Source organism: Canis lupus, chromosome 2 (genome assembly GCF_011100685.1).
Source record: "Canis lupus familiaris isolate Mischka breed German Shepherd chromosome 2, alternate assembly UU_Cfam_GSD_1.0, whole genome shotgun sequence".
Lineage (NCBI taxonomy): Eukaryota > Metazoa > Chordata > Mammalia > Carnivora > Canidae > Canis > Canis lupus.
In genome coordinates, this window is record NC_049223.1 from 30,570,182 (window position 1) to 30,587,743 (window position 17,562).

Below are 17,562 nucleotides of genomic sequence, written 5' to 3' on the forward strand. Positions count from 1 at the left end.
CCTCGCTGAGCAGGGAGCCCGATGTGGGGCTCCATCCCAGGACGCCGGGATCATGACCTGAGCCGAATGCAGATGCTCCACCGACAGAGCCCCCCAGGTGCTCCAGTGAAACAAGTTTTTACAGAGCTTGCCTTCCCCTATGAGTAGCATGAACGACCCTACAGATCATCCAGCTGGGGAAACTCGGGGTAGGAAGAAGTAGAGGAGTTAGGGGAGCATTGTCTGCTTTCCGCAGGCCACAGACGAGACCAGCACCCAGCTGACAGGTCTTGCGGAAACTAGCTGCTGAGACCCTGAGCTTTTTGCCAGATTTTGTGATTGCTTCTAAGCACGTTCGTTAGTGGTGCACAGTTAGCCCAATCTGGCTCATTCTGGAAGTCAATTCCTTGAGACCCGAGATGCATCTGATTTCTGTGTTCTCAATGCCTAGCACAGGTCCTGGCAGTTAGCAGAACCTCACTGAACATCTGTCAAGTGGACGAACCATCGCCATGGAGTTGATGTGCTGCTGGTGAACGTTTATATCTATAACCACAGACAGAGAGAGGGACCTTTAGTTCTTGTCTTAACACCAGAGGAAACGTTTAGAAGCTAAAAGATATGCACCGCTCAGCGTAAAGGGGTAACTGTTGAGAAATGTGCGTGTCCCACGTGGACGTGAGGCCCAGGCCAATGAAGGCGGCCGGCTGCAGATCAGGATTGCAGAGGGCAGACAGTTCCTAGAGGAATACGCTCTCCGGTGACAATATCCGGAGCTGGGGGACCCAGCCAGGGTAGGCGCAGCTCCCCAGGAGGTGGTGGAGGGGGGAGATGTCGTGTAAGAAGATCCCGCCTTTCTGTGTGCAGGTGCTAACTGGGGAAAAGCACTGGATTTGGATTAACACCCAACCTGGTGAAAGAAAGGAAGTCATGCCTGCAGGGTCTCCCTGCTGAATGGTGCGTCTGGATGCCGCAGGCAGAGACCAGGGCTGCACCTGTCACGTCCCAGCCAAAGGACGAGGCAGAGGGTCGTGGGGCCCCAGGCTGTTGCATCAGTGGGCCTTCCGAGCACTGAAATCCCAGGGTGGGAGACCCTCGCTTTGACAGCGAACTAAGCCGACCCGGGGCCCACGCCCGACGGGCCCCTTCTCCATGCTCCGTCTGCACCGTGTCACATGTCTTGGGAGGCGGAAGAGAAAGCCCGGTGCCAGGGCTCGGTCGTGGGAGCCTCAAGACGACGAAGACCAGCGGCGGCATAGAAGGAGCTTGGGATTTGGGTTCAGGAGGTGCGGGGCACAGGACCCGGGATCAGCCCTGTGGGCCGTGGTCACCTCGGCCATCACACAAGGCTGTTGGCACCTGGAGAGGTCACAGGAGGACTCCGGAGGCGCCCCGAGAGGGGGTGGCGCCCAGAGGAAATTCGACAGCCCCCTTCATGGCACGCAGCGCTCGGCCTGCAAATCCAGGGCCCTCCCCTCCGCCTCACCTGACTTCACCTGCTCGGTCCCTCTCCCACCAGCCCACGGCTCGTCCTGGGGGGGATCCCTGAGTCCCTGCTGACAGCCTCCCGACTCTCTTCAAGTAGAGGCGCCCATAAACCCTGAGTAGGCCTGGTCCCACTGGTCCCCACTGGCCTCCCTTCCCGGTCTGCTCACCCTGGCTTCCTTCCCCCCGGTTCTGGAACGCCGGGACCACAACCCCCCAGCTCTGTGGGCCGGGAGCGCCAGCCCGGACCCCTGTGCCGCCTGCGTCTTCCTGACCCCCTGCCTCCTGTGGGAGATCCCTCCTTCCAGGGCCTGGAGGCCCCCACCTTCCAGAACCCTCCCTTAGCTTTCTGTGCGGCACCGTGCTGTTGTGTGCCCACTTGTGCGTTCGTGAGCTCGGGCTGCTGAACTGACCGTGGGGCCGGGGCGCAGGGGACCACAGACCTCCATCCCTCTCGGCTCTGCGGGCTGTGGGCTGCGACCAAGGTGCTGGCGGCTGGCTGGCTGGCGACAGCCCCCTTCGCGGCTCACCTGTCTCCTCCGGGAGCAGCAACACTAGTCCCATCGTGGGGGCTCCCCCTCCATGACCTAATCAGCTCCCAAAGGCCCCCACCTCCTAACGCCATCACTGGGGGTTAGTCTGCGACACATGAATTGGGGGGTGAGGGGGGACAGGAACACCCCTGCAGCAGTACGTCCACGTCCCCCCAGACTATAAGCCCCGAGGAGCGCAAGACCACCGCACACCCGCAGACAACGCCGGGCCTGGGCAACCGGTGGCCCGTTGGCTCCGGTGACACCTGCTGGGTCCCACGCCTCACTCCCTGGTGCCGTCTGGGTAAGTCCAAGTCACCGGGCACGTTTAAGAATTGACCTTAACTAAAAATAACGATATTCTTCTACTATAAAACTCTAATAATAATATAATTATTATATTACTATATATTATATATTATATATTATAATAATAATACGCTGGCTTAGGCAGAAGGGAAAAGTTAGGGGCTTCGACCACGGCAGCGGGTGGCCGGGCCCCCTTGCCGCGCACAGAGCAGGTGACAGGGATCCCCAGCTGGTTCCGGCCGCGCTCAGGCGCCCTCGGGTCTTAATGGCCTTCTAAGTTGCTTTATTCTTTTTCCATAAGAGCATCAGTGGCCTGAAGAGGTCAGCTCCATTTTCAGTTATGCTTCAGGGCATTTTTAAGGGAAAGTTACCTATTATGGTCGGATCTGCCAAGCGGGGGTGTCAAAGGTCACGGCTGCACGGTGCACAGATGTGGAGGGGCCGCTGCTGGGCAGATGCTTTCCTGGCTGCCTCGGGATCTGCTTTGGCCTGATGGGCGCTTTTCGATCCGATCTTCCGATGAAGTCACCTTCTCTGGCTGCACGTGGCCCGGGGCCAGGGCGGGTGGCGGGCGCGGTCATCCGGGCCGTGAGCGGTGCCGAGGCAGCAGGGAGCCTGAAGGTCTGGGGGGGGGCATGACCCGAAGGCGGGAAGCCCTTCCCCACGTCACGGAATGTCGGAGGAGGAAGGGGAAGGCTCTGGGCTGCCACCAACGTCCGAAGCGCCCAATGGGTTCGATGTAGACGCCTTGGGTCTTGTCTCTTGGCAAAATGGTCAAATCTAAGTTTTAGAGGGTATGTGGCTGCGGGAATCACTGCTCCCCTTGCTCAGCCTCGGGGTGCAGCTCACGCCAGGGTCCTGGGGGAGCCCTCTAGCCCGCGTCACATGTCCCCGCATAGGGTGCCTGGAGGCTGGGGAGCCACCTGCCAAAGGGAAAGCGACGCTGCCTGAGGCGGGCGGCCAGCTCATCCCCCTCCTTCCTGACACCAAACTGGAACGGAGGCATAAGGCATAATAAGGTTGGTGGCGGGACCAAACTTTCCGCGAGTCACGGGAGGCGTCTCCAAGTGGACCCAGTTGCTCAGCGAACACACCCCCAGGGGCGCCCGGGCGGCTCCGGAGTCACTGCTTGGTGATTTCAAGACCCTTCAGGACCATCCGGGCTGTGCGGCCTTCCCCTGGCTAAAGGGCAGTGCATTCGGAAGTTCTCCGGAGCCTCCTCTGGAAGGAACATCTGCCTTCAGCTCCGGGGATTTCCCTGGCACCTCCATGGCAGCTCATATCCCTCTTGCTGTCACCCAGCTTGTCCTTCTTGGAGCACCCAGGGCCCCGGCGCAGAGCTGTGCTCCACCAAAGGCTGCTGAGGACCGTGGGACGGAGTGTGGGAAGTTCCTCCTCTCCAGACAGGTGAACACCTGCTTCCCGCCCCAGGAAGGGGTGCAGAGTTCACTCAAGCCCCCCAACACCCCCCGCCCCTCCGATAGCACGAGCATGTCACAGCCTCTCGGCCCATCTAGCAGGGCACAGGTGTCCCCGGTATTCTGAAATTGAGGGAGAGGCAAGCCCCCCACAAAAGGAACCTAGGTTTTTAGAAACACACGTCCTCCTCTCCCCTCCCTCCTGACCCAGGTGCACCTTCCGAGACCTCTTCCTGTGAGGTCACCAGGAGGAAGCAGACATTTCTATATTTATTGGGAAATCTACAGGCTACAAAAAGTCCTTTATGTTGACGGCCAGCTAGACATTTGTCACACTGACGATCCACGGCTGCTGTTTCTCTGCCAGTACCCTTTCCTGTGGTCAGGGTGACATCCTTGCATCATGCAGAGTAGAGTGACCAGGGGTCGGCCGATGGGTAAATCACAGCCACCGTGTCGCCTCGAGACATCTTTTTCAATATGTAAATGTATATAACGAACGTATATGTGGAATCCAGGAACCGCCAAGTTACTCGTTTCTCATGAAAATAATTTAAGTATTGAAAGATATGGGGATCCCTGGGTGGCTCAGTGGTTTGGCACCTGCCTTCAGCCCAAGGTGCGATCCTGGGGTCCCGGTATCTAGTCCCGAATTGGGCTCCCTGCGTGGAGCCTGCTTCTCCCTCTACCTGTGTCTCTGCCTCTCTCTCTCTCTCTGTCTCTGTCTCTCATGAATAAATAAATAAAATGTATTTTAAAAAAGATATGAATACCTATTCAGCAATGCTTTTCTTAATTATTGTTTACTTGTTGGTTTCTCTTGGACTTTCCATAGAACTGCTTTAGTCTCTGAGCCGAATGGGAGACTCACTAAATAGCATGAAGGAGTCAGGGCTCGAGGAAGACAGAAATTCTGCTAAATTGCAAAGAAGTGGATAAGAGGAACCCAGAGGCAAGACGTACCTTATGGATTCTTGGGGCCACTGTTACCGATCCCTCGGCAGGGCAGGGGATGGCGGGGACCCAGCAAGCTATCTGCGGATGGGCAGCTGCAAGCAGGCACACGGGCCGAGTGTGTGGGTGCCTGTGTGTGCAAGTGCGTGCATTATCTTCCCGGGAAGAAGATACTAAAGAAGAAGTCAAGAGTGAACAGTCGTTACCTTTGTGAGTGGAGAAAATTATAGAGAAGACTTTATTTTATCTTCTAGTTGTCCACTCTGCTTTAAGGTTCCATGCGAAGGCCATCTATTTCCCGTTGTTAAAAATGTCTTGGTGGTGGAGTCAGTGGCCACGGTCTTCCTAACAGATCTCTATGTTGGAAATGTAAGCAACTTATTTTAAAGTGACTAGCCTGTGTCGGTCTTTGGACTTCGACGGCTACATACATATACCAAGGCGGAGAGGGTAGTTTGATCTCACACCGTCTCTGGATTTCCAAACGTTTAAGCCAGTATCCGAACACCCCGTTTACCCTCTCTACGTTGGCATCACTATCATTTCCAATAACTTGAACACATTTTGCTCTGTGAAGACCAGATTTCCTCTGTGACGGTCTGAGCCAGAGGCAGAGGCCCGGAGTCCTCTCCAGGGCACCACGGCGCTCCGGGAGCTTTCTATGCGATTGGTCCAATCCCATCACCCATGGGAATCACAGGGAGGGCAAATCACTTTAACGGATTTCCAGCATCTTTATTACCCAGTAATTTTATAGATTGTGGGCTAAATGCTCTGAAGTTTATAATCATTTCTACTCTCATTCCGCACCCCTACCACGTTACAGGTGCGTGAAGGAAAACAAGAGGCCAAGTGCACGGCCAGGTTAGGGAGGCTTTTGCCCCTGCTGGCACAGTGACACAGACATGCGGCTTTTCCAGCCAAGTTTCCTTTTCATCTACAATCATTTGTTTAAAAATGAAGTCTGAGGGGGCCCTGGGAAGCTCAGTCGGGGAAGCATCTGCTTTGGGTTCAGATCATGATTTCAGGGTCCTGGGATTGAGGCTTGGTGTTGGGCTCCCTGCTCAGGGGGGAGTCTGCTTCTCCCTCTGCTCCTTACCCCACTCGTGCACACACACTTTCTCTCTCTCTCTCACACACACACAAATAGATAAAAATCGTAAAAAAAAAAAAAAAAACATGAAAAGTGAAGTCCAAGAGACAGACACATAGGGCAAAAGATGTTGTTGACATGTTTGGGGCTGTTTAGTGAGGAATTCATCTTGTTGAGAAACACCTGTTCACTGGAGGTTGTAACAAGGCTCCCCCCATCAAAGAATCTTTTTATTTTTATTTTTATTTTTATTTTATTTATTTATTTGACTAGAGATAGAGAGAGAGAGAGAGAGAGAGCATGTGTGCACAAGGAGGGGGGCTGGCAGGCAGAGGGAGAAGCAGGCTCCTTGCTGAGCAGGGAGCCCAATGTGGAGCTGGATCCTGGGACCCTGGGATCATGACCCGAGCTCAAGGCAGCTGCCTAACCCATTGAAGCACCAAGGAACCCCCCAGCACTGAAGAATCCTGAGACTTTTCCTCTGCGTCCAGTTCCCAAAATGTGTCCTATGACACCATGTCCTTTCTCAAAATGAAATTCCATTCATGGGAATAATTTATGACGATGCAATGGAAGGACGTTGGGAGTTTGGCTGTTTGGGTAATATGTTATTTCTTATGAAAAAATAATACGATACTTGAAACAATTATGGTAATACCTCTCAACTTCAGTTTACTAATGGCTCGTCTCTGTTGTGTGAGTCCTCAAGCATGAGGCTCAGCTGCATTGCACATTCTAGAAACTCTTCCTGTTACTCTGCGTGAGCTCCACACCACTCCCACCCAGATATTTATACCTCCTTTGGCTCCAGAGTTTTCTGTGACCCCTATTTATGTTGGGGACCTCAAAGGGGCTGGATAGACTTCCCTACCAGAGTGAAGCTAAGGGCCCTTTGTATGTGTAACAGAAGCTCTGACAGAGATTGCAGCAGAGAAAGGTTAATGCAGCAGAGGGAGCGAGCCACAGAGAGGAGACTTTGCTCCATCTGATTTAACAACGGACGAAACGCCTTGCATCCTTGCATGTAGTCTTTAAATCATACTGCAGAAGAAATGCCGTATACTCACAATAATATTTTTGTCTGATACTCAACATTGTGGATGATAATTCTATCATAAACAGTGGCCTAGGGACCTACACACCATTTATAACTTTGGAACTAGGGAAGTGTTTTTATCCACAGAAACATAAACATATTTATAAGTTAACCTTTAGTACACAATTGATTTGTACATTGGGAACTAATCCTATGTCATTCCTTTCACTCTGACCCACGTGTCAGAAGAGGTAGCGTTACCTCCTCCCAAGGCAGGCCATTGGATGGTCTGTTGGGCCAGGTCAGAGGGCTGAGCCACTCCTTTTGCAGACAGCCAACCAGTCTCGCTGATGTTGGAGACACACGTGCTTCCTAAATCCCATCTGCTGTTACTGTTCTCTACGTTCATCCCTCCAGCCTTTGCCATGCCTGAGTCGGGTTCCCTTGGTGGCTCCATCCAAGCTCTAGACAGAACTGAGTCATCTCTCTCTCTCTCTTGTCTACCTCACAAGGAGGAAGAACAATGACATTGGATTATTAAGAAAAAGGATGTAAAGACTGAATGATATTAGATTAGGAACCTTTGGCCAGAGGAGACCAAGATGCCCCTAATGGGTAAGTGTTCTTCCCTTCTCTTCCTTGTGGGAGGTTACCAATAGCAGGTTACTACACCCACAGACCAAGAATAGAATATGGGTCTACGGAAATGCCCCCCCCCCAAAAAGGAAATGTCCCAAAAAGTTTTTACATGTTTACCTAGGTCCCCAGACACCTCATCAAGAGACTTTCAGTCCAAAGTTCCAACCAGAAAGGGATCCTCTTTCTATACACCCCTCAAGAACCTACAGCAGATGATCAAGAAGTTGGGTATTCTGTTACGACATGTTTTAGGACATCAATTCTAAGACTTTTTCATGAATAAATAGCAGAACCAAGATTGGCACCAAGTATGGTGCAACACAAACGTCTGTTTCCCCCCGTAACCATATATGCTCCTTTGCCCTAAATTCCTTCACCTTTAAAAGCGACAATCCTTGTGCCTGGCATGGCTTCTCCCCTATTTGCTACAATCCAAGGAGGAACAACTCCTCTTAGTCATAGGATAAGCCTGTAATCCAGGCTGGCCATTAGAGTCACACTTAAATGTCCCCAAACCTGCATCCAACCTTCACTGAACCAACAGAAGAAGCCCTAAGATGCGTGAGGATTGGTGAGGAAGTTTTTCTGAGATCCTGAAATCCTAAGGAGAACTTTCTTTCCACCAGATGGAGAAATGCGTCTAAGATGAAGCCAGTATTCTAGGAATGGCAAGAAACAAAGTTCCAGGGGACCTAGCGACCAGTCACTCCCAGAGCTTCCAGCCACATGGGTCTGCATGTTTCCTTTCTGTTTCATCTAGACTGAGCTGCATTCCTGTCCTGTACAACTTTAAGATTCCTGACTAGTGCCCTTTGATTTTTTTTCACAGTGTGTTATAGAAATCACATGAAAACAAAACAAAACAAAACAAAAAAACACAGGCTACTTTTATGAAGGGTCAATATCAATCATGCAAATTGCTTACCATCCATTTATCACTTCTTAAATTCATAATGCAGAAAATTAATACCCTATTTATGGAATAACTGCGTTTTTGTAGGGGTCTTCTAATTAAATCATTATTCAGTTTAATTGAAGCACCAGAAGCACATTGATTTGTCAAGAGTCCATGTGCATTATTAGAGTATTAATTTTTTTGAAGATTTATGTATTTGTTTTAGAGGAGGGGAAGAGTGAGAGAGAGAATCTCAAGCAGACTCTGCCCTGAGCACAAAGCCCAGTGCGGGGCTCGATCTCAAGACCCTGAGATCACAACCTGAGACAAAACCAAGAGGTGGACGCTTTACCAACTCGAGCCACCCGGCTGTCCCTAGAGTATTAATTTTTTTATTCGGACTGGTTATCTTAGCAGTTTGCTTTTTAACAGCAAAATAGCAGAGGAGGTCCCTGCATTTCAAGAGTGAAGCTACCTCATTGACCGTTAACTGCAGGAGGCATCTATGCAACAGGAGTCACGACTTCTAGAATGTCGGGTGCTAGTTCAAGGGGTACTTCATCCGAACACAGGGATGGATGAGTTTGCTCCACAGAGAAAGGGACATTTTCTAGCTAGCCCCAGAAAAACTCTGTCTAGACCAATACCAGACGATGATATCAATTTGGAGCCTTCTAGGAAGCATCCTTTGGTTGGGAGTGTGTTGTCAGCGAAGACAGAAGGGCTTTCATAAGGCAGCAAATGAAATGGGGATGTGTGCGCTCTAGAGCAGAGTATTAAGTTAGTGGAGAAGACGTGATCTCCTCTCCATAAGAGGGAAAGACAGCAAGAAGAAATATCTGGCAGTATTGGTTAAAAATAAAATTCATAGGATTAGAGGTAGATTTCCTCCATGGAACTTACTTGAATATCAAGGCCCCAGCAGCCCAACCAACAATTCACACACGTTGCTCTAGATGTGACACAGATGCTGAGGGGAGGGGAAGGTGGATTGCAGGAGGAGGGCATGTTCGTGTGTAAAATCTAGCTGAGTGGGCTGTTTCATACAGAGGGAAAAAGGGAAGGGAATGTATAATGATCTCATTATTTTTGTTGCGTACATAGTCTCAGATAACATTTTTGAAAATGTTTTAGTAATTTAGCTATTACGATAGAGAAAACACTGCCAAATGCAATCCTGTGTCAATGGGAATACGTTTCATTTCATAAACACAGTTCATTACACCAAAATCCGCACTCGGAAATTCTATGAGAAGCCATCGATTAGTGCAAGTGGTTTGCAGCTAAATGGGAGCTAAGTTCCTCTCGCCTGGTAATGCCCGTTAGTCGCCTGTAATGCAGTATTTTCTTTTCAACATAATGTAAAGCATCTACAGGCCTCAGACATCGGAAAATCACGTGACTCATGCACAGTGTTTCAAAAGAGAAACTTTAATTGCACTTGTGGTTCCTAAATATTTTGCTCTTCTAACATGTTAATAGGGGAAGGATTGAATTATGCGTCAACCCACAGACCTTCTTTCCTGTTTATTTATACCCATGCAGGTAACCACATCTATTTAGAAAGGCCCTGCTTTGCATGTATGCAGAGCAGCTAAAACAGCTACTACAAATGCTATTTGCATATGCTGTGTGTAGCCCCGTTCTGGCAACCCTAATAATAGCAGAGTTTCAGAAGCTTAGGTATATTCTTGGAGTGACCCAATTCACTCAATCACCCTCCAGACACAATGCAAGGCTATTGAAGGGTCCGGGACCCTGGCGGATTTGAAGGCTTTGTCCTTATTTCAGGATGTCTTTGTTCCTGTAACAATAGGTGACATCCCACACAATGCAATGCCATTTGTACAACTGCCTGCTGAAACTTCCTGTTTAGAATGAAGCAGAGAGATTTCTGAAAAGCCTGGATAGGTTAGTGAGAAAAGGGGCCAAACAGAGCCGGGATTTCCAGGATTTTTCTCTTGCCGAAGATGAAACCAAATGTGTGCAGGTCAAGAGGAATGAGAGTATTCCAAGGGGCAGCCAGTGGGGTCAGGACAGCGTTCACAGGTCCGTGAACTCTCACCAACACTCCTCGGGGGAGGCATCCTCACCTGTACCCAAAGCCAAGGTGGCTTTGACATCTGCAGAGCATCCTTCTTGCCTTCCGGAGGCTTGAAGGAGGGCATCCAATCTGCACTTTCCCAGAGACTGCCGTGAATGAAAAGATTTCCTCGAATTCTTAACAACACCTTCGTGTAGTTAAAGCTAAGGTAGGTATTCAAAAGCCTGCCAAGTAAAGAAGAAAAAGAAATGCATCTTCTCCACAAAGGGTCACTGAAGAAGAATGCACATTCCTGGAAGCCTCTAACAGGACTGTCAGAGACCTACTGTCCAAGCACGCTGCTCGGGCCCATCACCTACAAACATGTGGCCAGCAGACCTCTGGGTTCTGAGCCTGGGCTGGGAGCCGTCTCAAGTCCTCAAGTCCTGCCCTTTTATGGTCGTGTAGCAGGTGGGGCCTGAGCATGTCCACCTCCCCGAGGCTCTCCTTCATCACCAGGAGTAGCAGTAGTGCCTTGCATCGTGGCTGTGGAAGGGAGCGAGCATGCAGAGCACGTCATGGTCCTTCCCACTGAAACTGGATACGGGAGACATTTCCCCACACTTGGAGCCGATCCTCGTTAGACTCTTGGACCAGGATTACAAACCCATAACATCTGATCATTTCCAGCAGAGCTTTCCAGCAGAGCTTTCAAATGGGTCTAGATCCTTTTCCATGGCGACGTGTATCCTACAGGAGTCTTTGCCTATGAGGCGGGTCTTGGCTTTACCCCTGAAACAAATGAACCTTATCGGTGGCTTGTTGATGCAACACAAAGTAGAGAAAAATTTATTTGGCAACTTTTCTCTTAGGACATAATAGAGTTAGATGAGAGCCCAAGAACACACTAACGGTACCAAATGCACTCGTTTCTTTGCCACTGGCAATAACAGCTGACATTTATTGAGCAGATAGTATGGCACGGGCACTGCTGTTCATTCCATACGCAACATCATTCATCACTCCTCGGAGGGAGATGCCGTGATGATGTTGATAAAAACAAACGAGGCAACTGAATGAAACGAGCTAGTGGATACTTGATCTTAAGCAAGAGAGGAGGGTAGATGTCTGCTACCGGCAGGCACTCTGATGAAATATTTTGATTATGAAATACTATTATCTAATACTTAGATAATCAGTAAGGTTCGATCAGTAAGGAGTGAGTCATTGTGAGTGCCTCCAGTTAGCAGCCTCATTTAGCAGATGGGTCGGTGCAAACCTGGCCATGTCAAGTGATCCATGGCCAGCTCGTGTTCCCTTCTGTGCTCTAACTGTATCCTGGTGCCTGGTTTCAGAAGCCCGAGTAATCCCTACGGTAGCTGCCAGCAGTGTCACATTGGACCGGTGACTTAACCTTGCTGTTCCTCAAGTAGCCTGTCGTAAGATGGGGTAATAACGACAGCCCATCGCGGTGTGGGTGTCACGAAGACCAAATTAACCGAGTTGATGCCGGGCACATAACAGATACCCAGTAAATATTAGTTAATACAGAGATCGCTAACTAGCACTCGTCCATCTGTTCTGTGCAGAACTCTTATCTGGGACACACAATCCCAGAATTCAAGCAGGCGAGTGAACTGGGAATTACGATCTGGTGCAAGCTCCCACCAACTTCCTGGTGCAAGCTCAGGAACTTCACTTCAGGCGACCTCCAGCTGCCTGGCCCCCACTCTGTGGGCCTCCTGGTCAGTCTGCCTTTGCTGCTTTCTCTAGAAAAACTGCGATGTCTCTTCCTTTCTCTTCCAGTATTTGCATCTAACAAATCCTTTCTTTTCTTGGATGTTGACTCTTTGCCTCTCACTCAGAGTACATTTGTGTTCATTCCATGGTCAAAACTGTATTTTATCAGGTATCAATTTTCCCCTCCAAGAACGTGTGTCCTCTAACTACTAAATGGCAGGTAGTGTGCTGGGGCTGGATATACACAAGTAAATAATGCAAAATCCTTCAGTTGGCACAGATGCCTGTGTCATTTATCCCGACAGTGGAAGTGAAGTCAGTCCTGTAAGTGCAGACAAATGTGCAGACAAATGTCCAGAAAGTGTGGAGAGGGAGGGCAGTGGTGACCCCGAGAGACCTCCCGAGAGAGGGCTGTTCCTCGTGTGAAGGAGTAAGAGCATCCATCCTTTCTCCTCACTCTTGAAAACTCCGTGCTACAGGCTAGTAAACTTGAAGAGATTTGGGAGGAGGAGCAGGAGAGAATGAATTGATCTCATTTCCCTGCACAAAAAAGAACTCAAATGACTATCTGCCAGGGGATATGACTGGGAGGGTTAGAGCACCTGCCTTCCTGCAGCTGAAAGCAGCTTGAGAAAAGTCCCAGAAGCAGTTTTGAGTCACGACTCTCTGTCTCTAAAGGAGCTAAGGAGGAAGCACGTGGAGAGGAATCCACCAGCAAGTCCTCCGTCCCCATCGTCCCCCAGGTCATACCCGATGCCTGTGTGAACGCAGCCATCACGCCACTGAAAGTCTTGCTCCAGATCTCATCTCTGCTAACTGGAAGCCATGTGGAGTCAGAAGGGAAAACAGAGACAGTAACAGAGGTTCCCCCCACTATGTTTGTCCTCTCCCTCAAGAAAAGGATGTGCCTTCTTAGGGCCTGGGACACGTAACGACTTGCTGTACCTTATCTCCCTAAAATTTCACATAGTTCTCATAGTTGGCCGAGAGAGCAGAGACACCAAGAACTCATAACATCATCTTTAAAAACTTGCCCCTCCTCCCCTCTGTCATCCCTCCCTGTAACCCCCACCAGATAAACAGAGGAGAAGACAATGATGAGCTGTGATTTGCAGGTGTTGTGGGTCAAGTGGGGAACCCACATTCCCTAAATGACAAAAGATTAGAACTTCAAAGTCATGAGCTCATTTTGAACATCGGTATACAGGTGTACGCCCGTAACCCACAATGACAAATTTTAAGTCCTAATTTTGAAACTGAGCCAGGAGAGCAATGGATTCATGTAGATGTGGTGGTCACCCCCAAGGCTTTCAAGCCAGTCGGTATGAACTTCCATGGCCTGAGCTGAGTTTTGAAACAACTTGTTTTAGATCCCAAAAGACACACAAACTCCTTATCACTTGAGCGGGTCCTCTCTCCCGGCGCAGATAAAGTGCCTGCCCTACACTGTCCATGTGAGATTCCATCAGCAACTGGAGGGCGTGTGACATAATGCATGTCCACACGGGAAGAATCATCTTTTACCAGCGATCTGCAAGCACTACTGAAAAATTTTCTTCTGTGATCAAATTATTAATGCTTTCACATCAAACAAAATTCCTCGTCTAAGCCCTAGGTGAGGATCAGATGCGTTTCGATACCACTATGTGATTATGTCCAAAATAGTTCTGTGTCTACACATGCGAGGTGACAAGCTGTGTATATGGAGTTATGGCATTTAGTGAGGGATATTAGGCGTATCCAAACCATAATGAAAACTGTATATTGAGATATAATTTTTCTTCTACAGTTTTATATGCAGTTGACAAAAAGCAGGCAGGAAAAATTATGCCAATAATGCAAGTTACCCCCTTGCCCACCAAACGCCATGCGTTCTCCTACAACCATTTTCCTATTATGGATGAAGTCAAAGATGAAAGAAGAAATCACTGGAGAATTATCTAAAGGAAAGCGTAATTACACAACTATTGTAATTAATGCTGTGGAAATCATTTCTGTGAGTATGAAAAATTAATATTAACACTTCTATATGAAGACTACAATTTTAAGTCAAGCTGGTCTGTCAACGACAAACTAATTACCATTTTGAACAAAAAGATAGAATATGCCAAGTGGCAAAGTATGTGCTCAGCCTTTGTTTAAAGAGGCAAATGGACTTGAGCAATGATTTAATTGACTCCACTCAACATAGCTCATTTAGACCTAAAAGAACGACTTCCTAAATAGTAGGTTATCAGTCTTAAAATTATCTAGATAATTGCTTCAGATCTCCCAATTTCTTTACTGTTAACACAGAGCTAAAGAAACGTCTCTCATTAAACAACAATAAAAAATGCAGATTTGGTTGATTAATTCTCTTCCTCAACAAGCTGAACTTAAGTATTTATTGAGTATCTATTTTATACCAGTCCCCAAAGAAGCCTCTTAGATAATGAGCCTTTCTTGATTAAAAAAAAAAAAAAAATACTTAAGATTTTTGAAAAGTATGCCAAGCCTTCCACACCCTGGATCCGCTTTAATCTCCAATTACCTCTTCTGTCCAGTAAAATCCCAACAAAGCCGTCTTGCTCTTATTCAGCTCATTATACCTCGGGCTGCTATCTCTGCTCTATACAGAGCAGCATGTGCTTAAATCCTTCAGCCTCAGATGAAAGTGTCACCCCCATTGTGAGGTCCTCCCCATTATGGCTCATCTACACTCAGTGTCTTAGAGCAATTTAAAAGAATGAGATACATTCACATGTGCTAACGAGGAAAACTGTCCAAGACAGATTTGGAAGAAGTCACTAGAAGCATGTGAAGGTTCTTTTTCGCACGTGGCTGCCTAGATCCATGCTCTGCCTTCCCTGTGCTTAAAGCTCTGAAAGGTGCCAGCAGGTTTGGTCTGGCCGAGGGAAGGCACCAGTGAGGGCGAAGACTGAACACGGAGACATCGGGTGTCTCCCCCCTGCTTTGACATGATGCCCGTGGCAACAACTGGGCTCCTCCTGAATTCACTGATTTCAGTGGCCTTTTCTCCATGGTTTTGCCTCTCATTGAGCTCCTTCTCTACATCGAGTTCTCTCTTTTGTCCCCTTGTGTCCACAGGGTGGAAATGGCTCCCCACCGACTTCAGGCCCCGGCTCTCACTCTACCTCATTCACATTCAGCACCAGGCATTATTGGATACAGTCTTAGCTTTCGAGGTTTTTAAGAGTGATCCAAATGATATCTCATTACTTTTATCCTGTCTTAGAGGTCTTCTAAAACCAAAGATAAAATACACTTATTTTTAAAAATAGAATAAATGTTTAATCTTTTAATTACCGTACAGGTCCATTGGCTTCTCCCATAAGTTCATCATCACCATAAGGCACAGTATGTGTCTCAGTGATTTTATTTTTTCCTGTATCTTGAAACGTTTTGCTACTTATAATCCCAGAAATTATATCATCATCTCTCATCCTTATTCGTTGATTATTCCTAGTAATGCTTAAAAAAAGACCAAATAATGAGAACCAGAGGGCCTGGAAGATGAAGCAATTGGGAAACATATCCTTAGCCTTCTGTTTTCTTCTTATTGGGCCCAATGGACTGCACAATCCTCAGCAAAGATTTAGAGACTGGGGATGACTGTGGGAATTGAGAAATTTTCATGTCCCATCCCTAATTGTACAGAAGAATGGCAGAGGATAACCTTTCACATTCATTAAAATGAAAAAGCAAGAGACACCTGGGTGGCTCAATGGTTGAGCGTCGGTCTTTGGCTCAGGGCCTGATCATGGAGTCCCCAAATCAAGCCCCCCATCGGTCTCCCTGCATGGAGCCTGCTTCTCCCTCTGCCTGTGTCTCTGCCTCTGTGTGTGTGTGTGTGGGTGTCTCTCATGAATAAATATTTTTTTAAATCTAAAAATAAATAAAATAAATAGAAATAAATAAAATCGAAAGGTGAATGAAAGAGATGAAGATTAGTGCTCTACACTGTAATCATGAGAGTAACGTTGATGCATAAGTAAAATCTTAGATTATAAATCTAGATGAATGTCCTTAAATGCAAAGATCATTGAGTGATAGTTACCAGGGGCTGGGGAAAGGGGCAGTGGGACTTTTAAGGGATTGTGGAATAGATGTCCTGTAAATTGATGGTGAATATTAAGTGTGCCCCCAAGGGGCTTCCAAGTGGCTCAGTCAGTTAAGCATAAGAGTCTTGATTTTGGCTCAGATTGTGATCTCAGGGTCATGAGATTGATCCCAGCACCAGGCTCCAAGCTTAGCACTGAGTCTGCTTAAGATTCTCTCTCTCTCTGTCTCCCTCTGAACTTCCCCTGTCAAAAATAAATAAATAACTTTAAAAAAAAAAGTACAACCCCAATAAAGCTGGAATCATTAATGATCTATTGTTACATAACAAATTATATCAAGACTTAGTGCCTTGGGGCAGCACACATTTATTATCTCACAGCTTCTTTGGGTCAGGGGTCCAGGTGCCACTTAGCTGGACCCTCTAGGATGGAGTCTCATCAGGTTGCAGCCCAGTGGTGGCCAGGCTGTGGTCACCAGGAAGCCCAGCCAGGGAAAGGATCCTGACCAAGCAGTTGTTGGTATAACTCTATTCCTCAAAGTCTGGTGGTGGGAGGCTGCCCTCAGGTCCTTGCTCAATGGGCCTTTCCATAAAGGGGGCTTGCTTCATCAAAGCATCAATGCTAGAAGGCAGGGGAGATACCAGCAAGATAGTAGCCACATCTTTTGTGACTTAAGCATGTAAATGAGACCCAACACCTTTCCTGTGTCCTGTTGGTTGGAAACCAGTCACTAAATGCAGTCCGCTGAGCCAGGGGAAAGGATTACAGAGGTGTATGTGGATGGTAGGTCCTGGGGCTGTTTAGAAATCTGCCTCCCACGGAATATACTTCTTTCTTTTCCTCAACTTTGTTGAGGTATTATTTACATGTAACATATGTAAGTTTAAGAAATACAGTGTGAGCTGTTTCTTCACGAAGATCTCCTCATTTGAATCATCTAGCCTAAATTTTGTTTCCTTCTAGAACCCTGATTGACATAAATAATATTTAGTTTGGACACATTTGTGTCTAAAACACACAGACACACACACACACACATCAGCCTTCATGTTTGGGAAATACCAGGAGACTCAAGCCTTGCAGTGAATTGTGGGACCAGAGCAGCCACCCAAAGATGCCTGGAACAGATGACGTTCAGAGAACAGAACATCGCTGCTTGCTCGCTGTATCTGGGTGCTGATGCCCAAGAGAATCACTTAGGAGCTTTACAAGTACTTCTTTTATAATGATGTGTTCTGTGGCTAACTACTCAGTTCTTTCTAAGAAAAAAATCATGAAAACTGAATACACATTCTTGTCATCAAAGTAGTGAAGGAACAAGCAAACCAATCCACACTCTCCCTGGAAATGGATGATGCTGGGTTTGCTCATCATCTCAAGCTCTCCCCGAGGCTGCC

The 17,562-nt window shown here is 47.9% G+C and overlaps 1 long non-coding RNA gene across 1 annotated transcript in view; it reads right to left on the reverse strand.

The window, feature by feature from the left end:
* Window positions 1-14,745, reverse strand: part of LOC102156436 — a 30,138-nt gene extending 15,393 nt beyond the window's left edge. The window contains exon 1 of the long non-coding RNA XR_005355394.1: window positions 14,635-14,745. This is a non-coding gene — a long non-coding RNA (uncharacterized LOC102156436). The remainder of the gene's footprint in view (window positions 1-14,634) is intronic.
* Between the last annotated feature and the right edge of the window lie 2,817 nt (window positions 14,746-17,562).